At 45.7% G+C, this 15,158-nt stretch overlaps 1 protein-coding gene across 5 annotated transcripts in view; it reads right to left on the bottom strand.

Moving 5' to 3' along the window:
* Positions 1-15,158, bottom strand: part of Akap2 (A-kinase anchoring protein 2) — a 553,389-nt gene that overhangs the window by 109,741 nt on the left and 428,490 nt on the right. The window lies entirely within an intron of this gene.

Raw genomic sequence — 15,158 nt, 5'->3', positions numbered from 1 at the left:
CCGCCCCGCCCCTTCCACATCCCCCTAGCTCCCACCCGGCAGCACCTCCTCTCCGGCTCCGGCCGAATCTGTGCACAAACCGTGAGGTTTGTGAGACTGGGTGGGTAACGAGGTGGCCGGACGGCTTCGGCCGTTTTCTAATTCAGTAGAGCTCTGAGTGTCTGGTCTGTTGCACAAGTGTCGCACGGGTGGGCGTGTCGGCATGCGTGCAATGTGTGGGGGGTGCACGTGTGCACTACTGCACGTGGATGTCTGTGCGCGCCCACCTCTCCAGGAGCTCCTGGGTTCCTCCCTGCGGGGGGAGAGAGTCCTTGTCCCTTGACACCACCACTGACCCGTGGGTAAGCTCGACTGTTGGATTGGTTTGGGAAGGGCCTCTCGCGGTACAATAACGACGTCCTTGTGAGTTCTGGAGTCCCTTTGACGTGGCTGAGATGTGGACATAGGCGGCTCTGGCTCGCCGGAGCCTTCTCGCTGCCCTTCCCGCGCGGCAGCCAGTGGCTTTGTGGTGTCGAAGCGCGTGTGGCCACGATGCCCCCTTGGGGAGGGAGGCAGCTGATACGCAGAGTGCGGCTCAGGGAGGCAGGTGGCCAACCCTGTCTCACTTCTGAGCGGGCTGAAATTTCAGTCTGTCATCCCCACCCCCATCATGAATATTTAAATAATGTTAATGACCCTTTGAAAATGCACCGTCTAGAAATCCCTGAGAGAGGCGCACACAGGCGTTGCACACCGAAAACAGCATTTAGAAAAAACAAGCCTTTGTGTGTCCTACTGTGCTTTGGGGCACAGTCTCTGCAGGAGGCATACAGTGATGAAGTCAGATTTCTTTAGCAAGCTTTCCAAAGTGATTCTCTCCAGCTTTGCAGGCCAGAGCCCCGGGGCTGTCCTCTCAGCTTCCACCCTGGAGTGGCCTGGAGGCTTTCTTAACCCCTGGGCGAGCTCTGGGGCCCTCTTCAGAGAGTCAGCTTAACATGTCAGATATAGCAGGGAAAGACACTGCCAGGACCTGGTTCCACTTTCCCAGCCCAGGAGTTTTCCGATTTCCAGTACAAAGAGGTAAACCTCAGAGAAGGGCCTAGAAAGCCTGTGGCCTCCAAGGACACAGCAGGCACTGCCTGTCTTGAGCTGCCTCCATGCCTTTAACCAGGGAGGAGGATAAAGTTTGTAAAGGGATCCTGGTATCAAAAGCCTCCTTTTTCTTGGCACTTAGAGATTATTTCACAATCCTTTTTGTATTTTTGTTACTTAATTACTGCATTGCAATTGCATTTACTAGCCAGGGAATTTCTTAGTGTTTTCTGCCCTTCCTCCCTTTGCTCTTCCTTACACTTCTGAGATCGCTGATTGAAGGGATTAAATATGTGTGTGCAGGGCCGGGGAGATAGCTCAGTGGAATGAACACTTCCCTGGAAAGCGCAAAGACCTGAGTTCAATCCCTGGTTCTCTCCCCCCCCCCAAAAAAAAAAAAACGTGGGGGCCCAATATTCCAATCTGTTTTCAACCTTTTGATATCAAGTGTAAAACTCCCATCGAAGTAAGCACTTTGGGGGTCACAGTTATTTATAGTAAGTACCACAAGCTCTCCAGGAAGGATTCTAAATTACAGCAAAAAAAAGGTATTTTATAAACAGCACCATGGCAAGTGGTTCACCATTCCTAAACTAGAATAAAATTTATGAATAAAAGTTGCCTTATTAGTAGAAAGAATAAAGCAAGTTATTCTATCTGTATTCTGAATTTTTTTTTTTTTTTTTTTTTTGCTCTAAAGCAATATCAATGTTTTATGGAAATGAGCTTTGAAGTTCAGGAAAATCATTCTGCAGAAAGCTATGAGCAATATTAATGTAGGAAAAAGGTGTGTGCAATGCATATTAATTTGTAAGAACATTTTCGTATCTTCTATCTTTTAGAGTATTCAAGAGGTAACCATGATTAAATATTTTAATATTAAAAAAGGACAACATATACTGCATGCTCGGAAATATTTGCCTAATTTCTTCAGTGAAATCAAGGGATTGGTATGAATGGCTGCAAGTGAAAGAAAAAAATGCCTTAAAAATATTTTCTCCTTGATTTTTCCTTTGAAGGGGTGTTTATGCCTATATTGAAAAGCTCCCCCCAACAAAGAATCACTGAACCCTGAAGCTGATGTGGCATTACTCACCTGTAATCCCAGCACTCTGAGAGGCTGAGGCAGGAAAATCACAAGTGTGTGCCTAACATGGGCAATTGAGTGATTAGGTGGACTGCACCTCAAAATAAAAAATAAAAAGGGCTGGGGATGTTGCCCAGCGGCGAAGCACCTCTGGGTTCAGTTGTCCTAGAAGCAGAGAACAGGGCTTACTAAATCTGCTGACACCTGACCACAGACTTCCAGGGTCCAGAAGTAGGAGAGAGAGATTTCTGTTATTTAGAAATCAGAAAACAAAACAAGAGGGCAGAATTATCCTTGTTGCCTAGAGCTCATGGGAATGCCAATGGATTCCTAGAATTCACACTGGTCACTTGCTTCTTCTCTACTTCAAACAGTTGTCTTACTACTTAGTCATCCGGCTGTTTATATGATTATGGATTTCCCCATTAAGACATTCTCTTTCTGCTGCTCTCGGGTCAAAACGCCATCTTTAGATTAAAGATCATAGAAGTTGGAGGGATAGCTCAGTGGTCTAAGCGCCTGCATGGGAAGGGCAAAGACCCACATTTGATCCCTGTTATCACATGCTGTGCAGGCTCCAAACCCCCAGCATACTGTGCTGGCCACCAAAACTGGGTGTGGCAGTGCACACCTATAATCCTAGTGCTGGGAAGGCTGAGACAGGAGGATCACTATGAGTCTGAGCTGCATAGCGAGACCCTGTACCAAATAAATAATAATAAAGTATTTAGATTAAACATCATTGGCGGGGCTGGCGAGATGGCTCAGGGGCTGGCGAGATGGCTCAGTGGTCTAAAGCACCTACTTGGAACAAGCTTGGCAAAGCACAAGGACCACGGTTCAATCCCCCAGCACCACATGCCAGCCAGCCCCACCCCCTGGTGGGCTGAGCTGGCCACACACACACACACACACACACACACAATAAGCAAATAAATAAATAAATGTTTAAAAAAAAATAAAAATAAACATCATTGGCTTATTCATAGCACAGATGATTCATCCACAGCCTGTGTTTTATGAATGCACAGCATACAAAACCAACAAGTGTCGGTCTACAGACTGTACTGAGTACAGCTGTATTTTATCAAATTATGAATGTCCTTCTAAAAATTCTTTCCTCCAAGGACAGGAAAGGTTGCTATGCAGTGTCAACTCTGAAGGCGTTGTCCAGCATCATTTCCTGAGTTGGTTATGTGGGATGGAGCTGAGAACCCAGGGAGAACATTTCTAAGTTCCCTTCCCTGGCGAGTTTGGCCCAGGAGTCTGTCTGTGTATGCCAACACTGACAGAACGCTCACAGGCAGAGAAAGGAGAGTGTGGGCGGCCACAGTGACAGGTATAGGGACGCATGAGAACTTTGGCTCTTGGGTGTGTTTACTCCTTTCCTGGCCTAGTTTGTGCGCCTGCCTCGCCCTCATTTCCTCTCCAGGGTCTCTGGCTTCCTGCATCCCAGTGAGTTTCTTTCCTGCCTAGTCCACACTTACTTCCTTTCTCAACAGCCTCACATTTGGCCTCTCGGCCAAACCCTGCAACACAAGGAAGAGGCAGCCTGATGGCATTCACGCCAGCTGCTCAGGTCTCTTCATAAAAGACCTTTAAAAACATTCCAAAGAAATATTCCAAATGCCCGAAATGCAGCCCACTGAATGGTTTTCATTGTGTCACACAATGTAGCTGGACCACGCCTTCTCTGTTACATGACCTTGCGTCACCTACACTGCCACTGAAACGTGCATTGAAGTGGTACCAATGTGAAGAGAAAGACCATTCCAAACTCCAGCCCTCCCTGAGAAGGAGCAAGCTGGGAGGCCTCATGTGGGTAGGGGAAGGGCAAGTCCTGGCTGTGGAAGCACAGGCACGGTGGGGGGGAGGGACCTGGAAGCAGAGGCCTTGTTGTGAGGACAGCAAGACAAGGCCAAGTGACAGGCAATGAAATGTTGATGAGTCTCACATCGACTCACCAGGGTCCAAGGGTTTCAGAGCTCATGAGCTATGGGCCGAGGAGATAGCTCAGTGGCATGAGTGCCTGCCTGGCAAGTGTGAGGACCTGAGTTCAATCCCTGGTACCAAGAAAAAAAAAAAAAAGAAATAGATATCTACAGCTCAGGTGCTGATGACAAGAATGAGTTGGGTGGGGCAGCATATACCTACAATCTCAGTACTCTGGGAGGCTGAGGCAGGAAGACTGAATGCTTGAACAAAGTCTAGGCACTTTCCTGATTCAAAACAAAACAAAACAGGTGGGGTCTGAGCTCAGCATGAAGGCCCTGGGTTTAATCTCCAGTACCTACCCCCCCCCAGAAAAAAGAAACCATAGCATTTTCTTATAGATTTTCAAGTGTTTTCTCAGGCTGTTATATTAGAAAACACATCATAGTGATTTTCTGTCACATCAAGGGGAGAAGAAGACTATTGATATTTTAAATTTCGATAATCCCAATTATCACACACTCAGTCTCTGAAGCCATCTCTGGCTTGCTCACCAAACATTTTAATATTGGGGGCTGGGAGATGGCTCAGTAGAATAAATGCTTGCCTGGCAAGTGCAAGGGCCTGAGTTCAATCCCCGATTCCGGAAAAAAAAGAAGAAGAAGAAGGAGAAGGAGGAGGAGGAGGAGGAGGAGGAAGAAGAGGAAGAGGAAGAAGAAGAAAGAAGAGGAAGAGGAAGAAGAAGAAGAAGAAGAAGAAGAAGAAGAAGAAGAAGAAGAAGAAGAAGAAGAAGAAGAAGAAGAAGAAGAAAAGAATGATGAAACTTTTTAATATTGACAAATAGCCACTGAGAAAAATGGCTTTTTCAGTCTGCTATACTGAGCATATTAAGTGGCTTATTCTAGCAGGAGCACAACTTCATCAAATATGGCTATGCTAGGAAAGCATCTGATTTTATTTCATTTTTGAGATAGCAAGTGCAAGGTTCTGACTACATATCAAATGTATAGACCCAAGTACGCCTCCTGCGTACTTGGAGCCTCAGGCAGGTGCCACCACGCGGAGCTCCGGTTACATTTATGTACACAGGAAAGGTTAATTCTCTGCATCACATTAAGCCGACAGTGTTAAGATCATTTAGATGTTTAAAACCTACATAGCTTCAGCAGCACAGCAAAAGCGTCTTTTGGATTGGGACCCTGGCCAGCATAAATCCCTTCAGAAATGATGATAGTTTATAATAAAAATCAGCTAAAGCAGGTGTGGTTGGTTACACACCTGTCATCCCAGCACTCTGGGAGACTGAGGCAGAAGGACTGAAAGTGTGGGCCCAGCCTGAACGAATGACTTAGCAAGACCCCGTCTCAAAAGAAAGTTTTAAAAAAGGACTGGGTAATGTAGCTCAGTGCCACGGCCTGGCTTTAGTCCTCTGTGCTGCAAAGAATGAAAACAGCTGCGACACCCCTGTGTCACTTGTCTTTGAGGAGCTCAGGCTCCGCACATGCCTGGCCCACATCTCCCCTCTCTTCCTTCCCTCCTCTGCTGTCCTCCCCTCTGTCCCCTTCTTCCTCTCTTCCTTCTTTCTTCCCCTTCCTTCATGATCTGCCACTCTGCCTTCCCCTTTCCCTCCCTCCCCTTCTTTCTCTCTTTCTTCTTTCTTCTGTTAAAATGTACTTGGTACAGGGTCTCACTACACAGCTTGGACTCCTTGTGATCCTCCTGTTCTCAGCCTTCCCAGAGCTGGGATTACAGGCGTGCGCCGCCACGCCCGGTCTCGGTGGCCAGCTCAGCACGCCCAAGGGCATTCCTTTCTTTTCAGGTTGCTATACAGTTAATTTTAGGAACCAGCATTTCTAATCAAATCCCTTAAGAGGCCAGACAGATAACACACTGGAATAAAGCTGCCGGGTGCCACAGTTTGTGATTCTTCTACGGAAACAAGGCCCCAAGGAGCCCCCAGAGCCACACTGCTGAGTGATTCTTCCTCGGGCTGAGATAAGCCGGGGAGCAGGCCAGAGCTGTTTCCATACTGGGCCCTGGTTGGGCCAGGGCATTTTTTGTTTCGGTTTGTTTTTCATTTGCTTGGGTGAAGAGGAAGAGGAAGAGGAAGAGGAAGAGGAAGAGGAAGAGGAAGAGGAAGAGGAAGAGGAAGAGGAAGAAGAAGAAGAAGAAGAAGAAGAAGAAGAAGAAGAAGAAGAAGAAGAAGAAGAAGAAGAAGAAGAAGAAGAAGAAGAAGAAGAAGAAGAAGAAGAAGAAGAAGAAGAAAAGAATGATGAAACTTTTTAATATTGACAAATAGCCAGAGAGTTTATCACAATGTTAATGTTGTGAGACTTAGAGCTAAGGCAAATGTGACAAGTCACCCAAGCCGGCTTTCTCATTTCACAAGCCAGCCCAGGCTCCTTCTCCTACCAGTCTCCACTTTGGCATGAGGCACACTGTGCGCCAGCTCTTCCCCCTCCCAGGCCATTTTCTGTGATTTCACCCAATCTGTGGCTCTGTACCAATGAATCCCAAATTTAGATCTCAGCTAGCCCTCTCTCTGGACCACAGGCTCAAAATTAACAAGGGCAGAAAAATGTGTAGTGTCCATGGGATGGTGGCTTACACCGGCAGTCCCAGCACTGCGGGAGATGACTCAGGAACACCAAAAGCCCCTGCCCAGCTTAGTGAGATTCCCCCCTCAAAATTAAGATTTTTAGAAAGAGCTGGGAATATAGTTCAGTACAAAGGCTCTCTATGTTTATCAAAAAATAAAATTAAGGCCAGTTGTGGTGGTACATGCCTATAATCCCAGCCTGTGATCCCAGTACTTGGGAGGCTGAGGCAGGAGAATCACTGGGATTTACAGACCCTATCTCAAAAAGGCAAGATAAAGAAAGAAAACTAAGTTAAAATACTTTTTTTAAAAAAAACTAAGAATACTGCAAGTTGGTGACCACCTGGGTGACACAAAGGGTTTATGTCCACCCTGGACTACATAGTGAGATCCTGCCTCAAAAAAATAAAAGAAAGAAAGAAAAGAAAAGGAAGCAGGAAAGAGAGTCTTAATTTCCCTCCCCCCCCCCAACCTCTTCTTCTATAATCTTGTGACCTTGATCAATACAGACTCCATCCCTTCAGCCCTAACCCCGTCATCCCTCCACTGAAGGCTGGCTTCTCCCGCAGCAGTTACGGCCGCCTTCCTGCACCTGCAGCCACCCAGGGGCCTGACCTGTCTCCCCTCCTAATTTGTGATCTATACAAGTGTGGAACCCAATCTCTTTTGGCAATTTCAGGTGTGCAAAACTTGGCACAGAGTAGATACTCATTGAGTATTGGTTGACTGAAGTTAAAAATGAATGAGAAGTCCCTCCATTCATGAACTTTACATCTGAATAGGGCTTGGAGAATGACAGAAGATAAACAAGAAGTAAGAGAGAGGGGAGGGCCATAGAGGCAGGAAGGTCCAAGGCTGGTGGGATGAGTTCTTGTAGATATTAGGAGTGTATTAAGCATAAAAGGTGGTAATTACTATAAAGAAAATTAAAGCGAGGTAAAGGTGATATGACTGACGGCGGCAGGAGGTGAGCGCTGCTTTATACAGCAGTCAAAAACTCACCTTTTTTTTTTTTTTTTTAACAGGGTGGACCTTTAAGCAGAGGCCCAGAAAATGCCCTAAGAAAAGACGAGGGACATTAAGGGGAAAGGTATGTTGGCAGAGAGGAACAGCATGTGTGGAGTCCTTGAGCAGCCTGCTTAGAGCGGTCAGCAGGCTTCACAGCACAGAATGCGGGCGACACTCCTGCCTCAGCCTCCCAAGTGCAGAGCCTACAGGTGGGCCCCGCCCTGCCCGGCTTGGTTATGTTTTTTAAAGACTACTATGAGTGCTCCTGTGGGGAGTCTGTGTTTCAGAGCAGGAAGAGCAGACAGCGGGTCTCTGAGAGGTTGTCCTAATGCTCTAGGAGGAGACGAGGAGGCTAGAGCTATATACTAGCAGTGGAGGGGTGGTGGTAATGCTGGGTCGCAGCCCAAACACAGCCGGAAGAGACAGCCGCACTGGGCCCATGACCCGGCCCCATGCCCAAGGCACACTGAACCCGGCCTTAGCTATCACAGGTGTTCTCCCGTATATTTATCGCGACACGTGTACTAGATTTGTGCCAATTACTCCTTTTGTTCTCTTCTCAATACTAGGGAATTACTAGGCTTACTTCTTAAGCCCAGGGAATTTCACTGAGTTACATCCCCAACACTTTTTTGATTTTGAGTCAAGGTGTCTAAGTCACTAAGTTGCCCAGGCAAGGCTCAGACACGCAATCCTCCTGCCTCAGCCTCCCAAAGTGCTGGGATTTTAGACATGCGCCACCATGCCTGGCCCAATTTGTTCATATTCTCATTTCAGTTAAATGTGCTTACACAATAGTTCAAAATCATTCTTGTCTGGTCAGAATATTTTAGAAATTTATTTTCAATCAGCTCATGAGAAATTGTTCTTAATTTCAGGTTTAAAAAATGTACTCACTTACAAACTACACTGTCCCAGGAGGCAATTCCAAGAATTTAATATTTCACATGAAAGGATCCTATTGGCCTTTACATTTCTGACATTTTCCATGGGTGAATTAAATCGGCCTTTCATTTTCCTTTACTATCTGTGGCAATCTTTTCCTGTAACTCCTTAATCACAGCACAACTATTTTCAGGCGTGCCATTTGCACACTGAATGTGTGTTTTGAACACTGTGGATTTCCTGTACAGGGAGGGCAGCTCTACAGGCTTTTTTAGCAGAGGATCTGACCTCCACGTGAGGGGCTGTAAACAGCTGGGCATTTCTCAAGAAACCTACAGCCAGAGCTGGGCAGGGTGGCAAATGTGTATAATCCTAGCACTCTGGGAGGCCAAAACAGGAAGATCTCAAGTTCAAGCTCAACTTAGCAACTTGGTAACTTAGGGAAATCTTGAATTGATATAAAAAATTAAAGAGATGCAGGTTAGCGTCAAGGCCCTGGGTTCATTCCCAGTCCTGAGTGAGCGAGCAAGCGAGAGAGAGAGAGAGAGAGAGAGAGAGCAAGAGTAAGACAGACAGACAGACAGACAGACAGACAGACAGACAGAGAGTAGCAGGCAGAGGAATGCATGTGGGTACGAGGCACAAGGTACTCCAGTGTCATAGGTCAGGCAATACCACCTGGAAGCAGAACTCTTGGAACCAGGCATGGTAGCGCATGCCTGTAATCCCAACACACAGGAGATTGGAACAGGAGGAATGCTGTGACTTCGAGACCAGTGTAGGGGGCTACAAAAGTGAGTGTAAGGCCAGCCCGAACTGTATAGCAAGACCCAGTATCAGGAAAAAAAAAAAAAAAAAAAAGAACGCTCATGCCTCCTCTGATTCTGGGAAGGACCTTTCTTAAGTCTCTGCCTTCTGGGCCTCAGGTTCCCGGCCGTCCTGGCCTTTAAAATGGGGACAACTACAGTATTATATCATGGGTTTGTAGTGAGCATTGGATAACCCCACACTTATAAGACACACAAAAAGTACTTTCTAGATTCCCAACAGGAAGAAAAAGCTTGCTGTTATGATCACTAATCCATACCAGTGTGCTCACTGCCCTGTGCCGGTCCAGAATACCATCGCGGCCTTAGATCAGATTGCTTCTCCGGGGCTGGGGAGATAGCTTGGTGGTCTAAGCGCCTGCCTGGCAAGTGCAAGAATCTGGGTTCAATCCCAGTACCATATGCTGTGCCAGTGTACCAAATACTAAATAAATGAAAAGACTAGAAACAAAAACACAACAACAGCAATAACAACAAACACACAGATTGCTTCTTGGCTAATTTCTCCTCCTGGCAGGCCACAGCTGTTCCCCTCTCTTAAAGCTTCATTAGACTGGTGGAGGTGAAGGCTGAGTGAGGAGGCTCACTGCTCATTCAGGCCAGCCGGGGCTATGCAATGAGTTCAAGGCCACCCCAAACTGCAGAGCAAGTCCCTACCTCAAAAAAAAAATAAACAAATGGTACAATAAAATAAACAAATGGACACAGTGGTACATGCCTGTAATCCCAGCATTCAGGAGGCTGAGGCAGGAGGATCACTGGTAGTCCAAGTCCAGCCTGGGTTACAAAGTGAGCTCAAAGCCAGCCTGAGCTCCATAGTGAAACCTTGTCTCAAAGAAAACGTGTGTGTGCGTGCACATGCACGCCCCCCCCCCAACTTACTTACAATATTTTTTTTTTTTTTTTTTTTTTGGTGGTACCAGGGATTGAACTCAGGGCCTTGCACTTGCCAGGCAAGTGCTTATTCTACTGCGCTATCTCCCTGGCCCATCGTCTTCCCAATGTTCAGTGAAATACCCATCCTATGGAAAGTGATAGACTGTGAATGCTCTACAGTCACGTGCTGAGGACTGAAGCCTCAGTGTTGTCTTCCATAACTGTAATCCTGGGAAAGCCCTCCGCCCCCAGCTTGGACGCCTTCATTCGCACAGTGGGACACCCTCTGGGGTGTCATTCTGTTGAGTAGAGGGGTGCACAGAAAGCAGTCCACACAGAGCCTGGCCCAGTGACCATGGCAGAAGAAAGGGAGGGGGTGGAGGGGTAGAAGGAGTTGATGAGGAGGTGGGGAGCAACCAAGAAGGAAGAGAGAAAAAGGACAGGGAGAGAAGGAAGGAATGGAGAAAAAGGGGAGCGAAAGAGAGAAGGGAAGGGTAGAGAAGAGAAGAGAAGAGAGCGGGAAGAGCAGGTCATGGACAATTGCAGGATAAGAAAGTTCAACAAAGAGGACAAAGGTTTATTTTAATAAACCATCAAAAGCTATGAATATGTAGAAACTAGATGCACATTTATTTAAAAAAAGATTTCCTGCCCCTTTTGCGGGGTCATTTCTGCTGTCAGGGATTTTCCTATGTCACTCACGGGGCAGACTTAATATAAACTTGGAAATTTTGCTCATATTTTCTCTGCAAGAACGAACATTTCTAAAACACACTGGGAATAACAAATCAAGCAGCCACGGTGGCACACACCTACTGTAATCCCAGTGCTGTGAGGGGTGGAGCAGGAAAATCTCAAATTTGAGTTTAGCCTGGCAGTCTAGCAACTTCGAAGGATCATGTCTCAAAATAAAACATGAAAAAGGTTGATGATGTAGCTCAGGATGAAGACGACTCCATAAATTTGAACCTTTTTAAACACGGTATGTCACGCACAAGAGTGTGTGACACATTTAGTAAGTTGTCTGCCTGAAAGTACAAATGTGATATTATGTGTGGATTAAGATGGAGGTGTAGAGATCTTGGGAAAAACTAAGAGAAGAAACTACCCAAACTTGGGGATGCGGGGTGCAGTGGTCTGCTAGACATCATGGAGCTGCTGAATTTCTCCTGACTCTATTTGTCACAGCAGGCCTGGCTTTTTCAGTGTACCAGACAGGTTCTATCTCATGTCCATGAATCACTGTAAGGGAATAATAACACAAAATGTAGTCAGCAGACTAATAGGATAGAGACCCTCAGACAAGACTGGGAAATAATCTTTTCTCAGGGATGAAAATCTGATCTGCTCATTTGAAGACTAAATGTAGACAATGCGCAGTGTGGTGGCACATGCCTGGGATGCAATACTCCAGAGGCTGAGACAGGAGGATCACCAGAGGCCAGCCTGGGCTCCATAGAGAGTTCAAGGCCAGCCTGAGGCAAGACCTTGTCTAAAAACAAACAAAATAAAAGTAAACAGAATAACAGCAAAGGGCTGGGGATTCAGCTCAGTGGCCTAAGTGTCTGTCTTGAAAGTACAAGGTCCTGAGTTTGATCCCTGGTACAAACAAACAAACAAACAAACAAACAAAACAAAACAAAACCTGAACAGTAAAGTCCACTTATTGAAAGAAGGTCCTCTTAATATGTGAAAAATCACTGTTGTTTCACTCCATGAGACCAGGCACTATGTCCTAGTTGCTGACAGCAAGGCTGGCCTGGGTCGTACCTGGCTGGGCTCTGTCCCGCATCTTGTCTGTGTAGTCTTAGTTGAGTGTTAAATATCACAGGAGGGGCTGGTGAGATGGCTCAGTGGTCTGGAGCACCTGCTTGGAACAAGCTTAGCAAAGCACAGGGACCGTGGTTCAATCCCCCAATACCACATGCCAGCCAGCCCCACCCCATGGTGGGCTGAGCTGGCCACACACACACACACACATAAATAAATAAATAAAAGTTTAAAAAAATAAAAAAAATAAATATCACAGGAGGCCGTTGTTTGGAGTTGATTTCTGCGCTGGGCCTTAAGACTATACTAAAAATAAAAATGGAGTCACTCATGCTAACTAACATCCCAAACCACCAACCAAACCAAAGCTGTTTATTTGGTAATCTTTTTTCTTCTTTATGCATTTGTTACAGGGTCTCACTATGCAGCTCAGACTTCTAGTGATCCTCCTATTTTCAGCTTCTCCAGAGCTGGGATTATAGGCACACACCACCACTCCCAGACTTGGTGGCCAGCACCACCGAGGGTGGGGCTTGTGGTATATGTGGTGCCGGGACGGAAGCCTGGTCCCTGTGGTTGCCTAAGCAGGCACTTAGTCCACTGAGCTATCTTTTTGGCCCTTATCTGGAACTCTGAGAAAAACAGAGAGAGATAAGAGTCAGACTTCCAGAAAAGGCCTGTTTTAACAGTAATGATAAAGAAATTCCCTCTGCCTACTCCTTAGTTAAAAAAGGTAGGGAAGTAATTTTTATGTTAGCCAATCACTTAGTTGTCTGTTGTTCTGTGTCTTTGCTTTTGCCTTACAAGGGCAGTAGATGAGAAATCAGAAGGCTGCAGGCCACCCCCATCAAGGGTATTTTTAACTCTAAATGTTTACTACAACAGAAACAAGCCAGGATAAAGGCCACTGGAGAATGGATAGAACAGATGAGGAATGCTTTTTTTTTTTTTCTTTGTCTCTTTTAGACAGGGTTTTGTTATGTTGTTCAGGCTGATTTGAACTAACTTTGTAGCCTAGGCTGGCCTCAAATTTACCGTGATTCTCTTGCCTCAGCCTCCTGAGTTCTGGGATTAAAGGAATGCATTTGATAATTTATCAGAATAGAAGCACTTAGAAAATCTTAATATAATGGGGCAAGCACAAGCCAGGCAGAGTGGGGCATGCCTATAATCCCTGCCCTCTGGGAGGGTGAGACAGGAGGGTCAAAAGTTTGAGTGAGTTTATCAAAAAATGCAAAAGGGTTAGCTCAGTGTAAAGGTCTTGGATTCCGTCTTCAGTACAAGGAAAAATGAAGAAGGAGGAGGAGAAAGAAAAGAGAAAGAAGAGGGGAGGATTATTTTTTCTAATATTTCTGAGTTTTTATGAGGTCTCTCTGTTATCAGAGTTGTTTCAGACAGGTAAGGCTTATTATAAATGCTCACATAAGTACAACCCAGACCTGCAGAAACAACTTATAATTGTCTAGAACCCTCAGGGACATAATGATAACTTATATATACAATCACTGGATAGGCAGATGGGTTTCCCTGTCTGTAAAGGGAACCAACTTGCCCTCTTTCAACACCATCAAAGAGTAGTAGTCAGTGGGTTCTGTGTTTGGTTTACTCAGCTTACTTTGCTTTTTGTTTTGTGTGCTATTTTGAGACACGGTTTCATATGTCGTTTGGGCTGGCCTTGAACTTGCAGTGATCCTCCTGGCTCAGCCTTCTAAGTGCTGGGATTATGGGCATGAGCCACCATGCCCAGAAACTTGGCTCAATTCTTTCAGAAGCCATAGGCTGATACTTGTGAGTCCTGTTCCAAAACGTGTTTGATTAAGGCAGGACATTCTTTTTTCAAGGTGGTGGTACTGGGCATTGAACCCAGGACCTTCTCTATCCCCAGCCCACACTTTTTAAAAAAAAAAAAATTTTTTTTTTTTTTTTTTGTTTTTCAATTCAGAGATAAGGTCTTACTAAAGTTGCTAAATTGCCCAAGTTGGGGCTCAAACTTGTGAGTCTCCTGCCTCAGCGTCTCAGAGCACTAATATGACCATTATATCCAGTTTGGGGCAGACCATTCATTAGAAAATAGGAGTAAATGCACTTTGTGCTTTGACACAGGCAACAGTGAGAAGAGATATTTTCTCCAGCTTACCTCCGTCGTCACTGCCACGGCTGGAACACTCAACACGTGCGCAGAAGGAAATGCGCTCATGTAGTCAGGAAACACTTGTGAACGTTTCGGAACTTTTGCTGGAAATGTCTAAGTCAGTGTCATCTATTTTAGCAGATGAACAACTCAGAGAGAGAGGATTTTACCAAGTGATAGTGCTGGTAAAAGAACACTAGAATATTTTATCAACATTTTAAAAATTGAGATGATACAATATGCAGAAAATAAAGTCAGGCCAGACCCTGAGAGCCTGCAGTGGAGCGTTTAGAGATGAGGCGCAGGCTCTTGCGGAAATGAGGATCGCAGCAGAGGCTTGGGAAGGGGCCTGGTATGCGCTGACTGAGGAAAAGACGGTTGTTCTGTTTTGTTTTTTCAAGAGAAAAGTAAAACAAACATGAGGAGTTTCCTGTAGTTTTACTTCAGAGAGACCAGTGAGGTCTAATCTTGGTGTTGCTCAGGGAGGGAAGACATGGTTTCTTGGCAAAAAGCATATTAAGAGATGTCCACTGACAGGTTATCAATAGATTTGGATAGAAACCATACAGTTGTTTGCTCAAAGCCCCGTAGCACAGACTGTGTTAGGCACAAATTACAGAAGGCCGTGGTCCAGACTGGGCTTTGACACTGCAGGCCAACTGGAGGAAAGCGCCGACTGCAGTTGCCTGCACAGGAGTCCATGTACTGACCTGAAGCCAAATTGTGAGCTGAACTTTGGAGAAAGTGGAAGAATGAGAGCCAGATTCCCTAAGAAGCCGATCGGTGGGACCACGAAGCTCCCTCTGCTTCAGTTCTACTTGCTTTAAACCTTACAAAGGCAGTCTGAAGTGGTACAGTGTTCAATCATCAGTTCACCCCAAAATAAGCTTAAATTAAAAAATAAAAAGCACCCAAACTCAAAAGTAATATCAAACTACAATGATCAAAGCACATTCATCAGCCTGCCTGCCT

The sequence above is a fragment of the Octodon degus genome, unplaced genomic scaffold, assembly GCF_000260255.1.
Source record: "Octodon degus isolate 3935 unplaced genomic scaffold, OctDeg1.0 scaffold00094, whole genome shotgun sequence".
Lineage (NCBI taxonomy): Eukaryota > Metazoa > Chordata > Mammalia > Rodentia > Octodontidae > Octodon > Octodon degus.
Note: the sequence above shows the minus strand (reverse complement) of the source record. Positions and strands in the feature narration are given on the sequence as shown.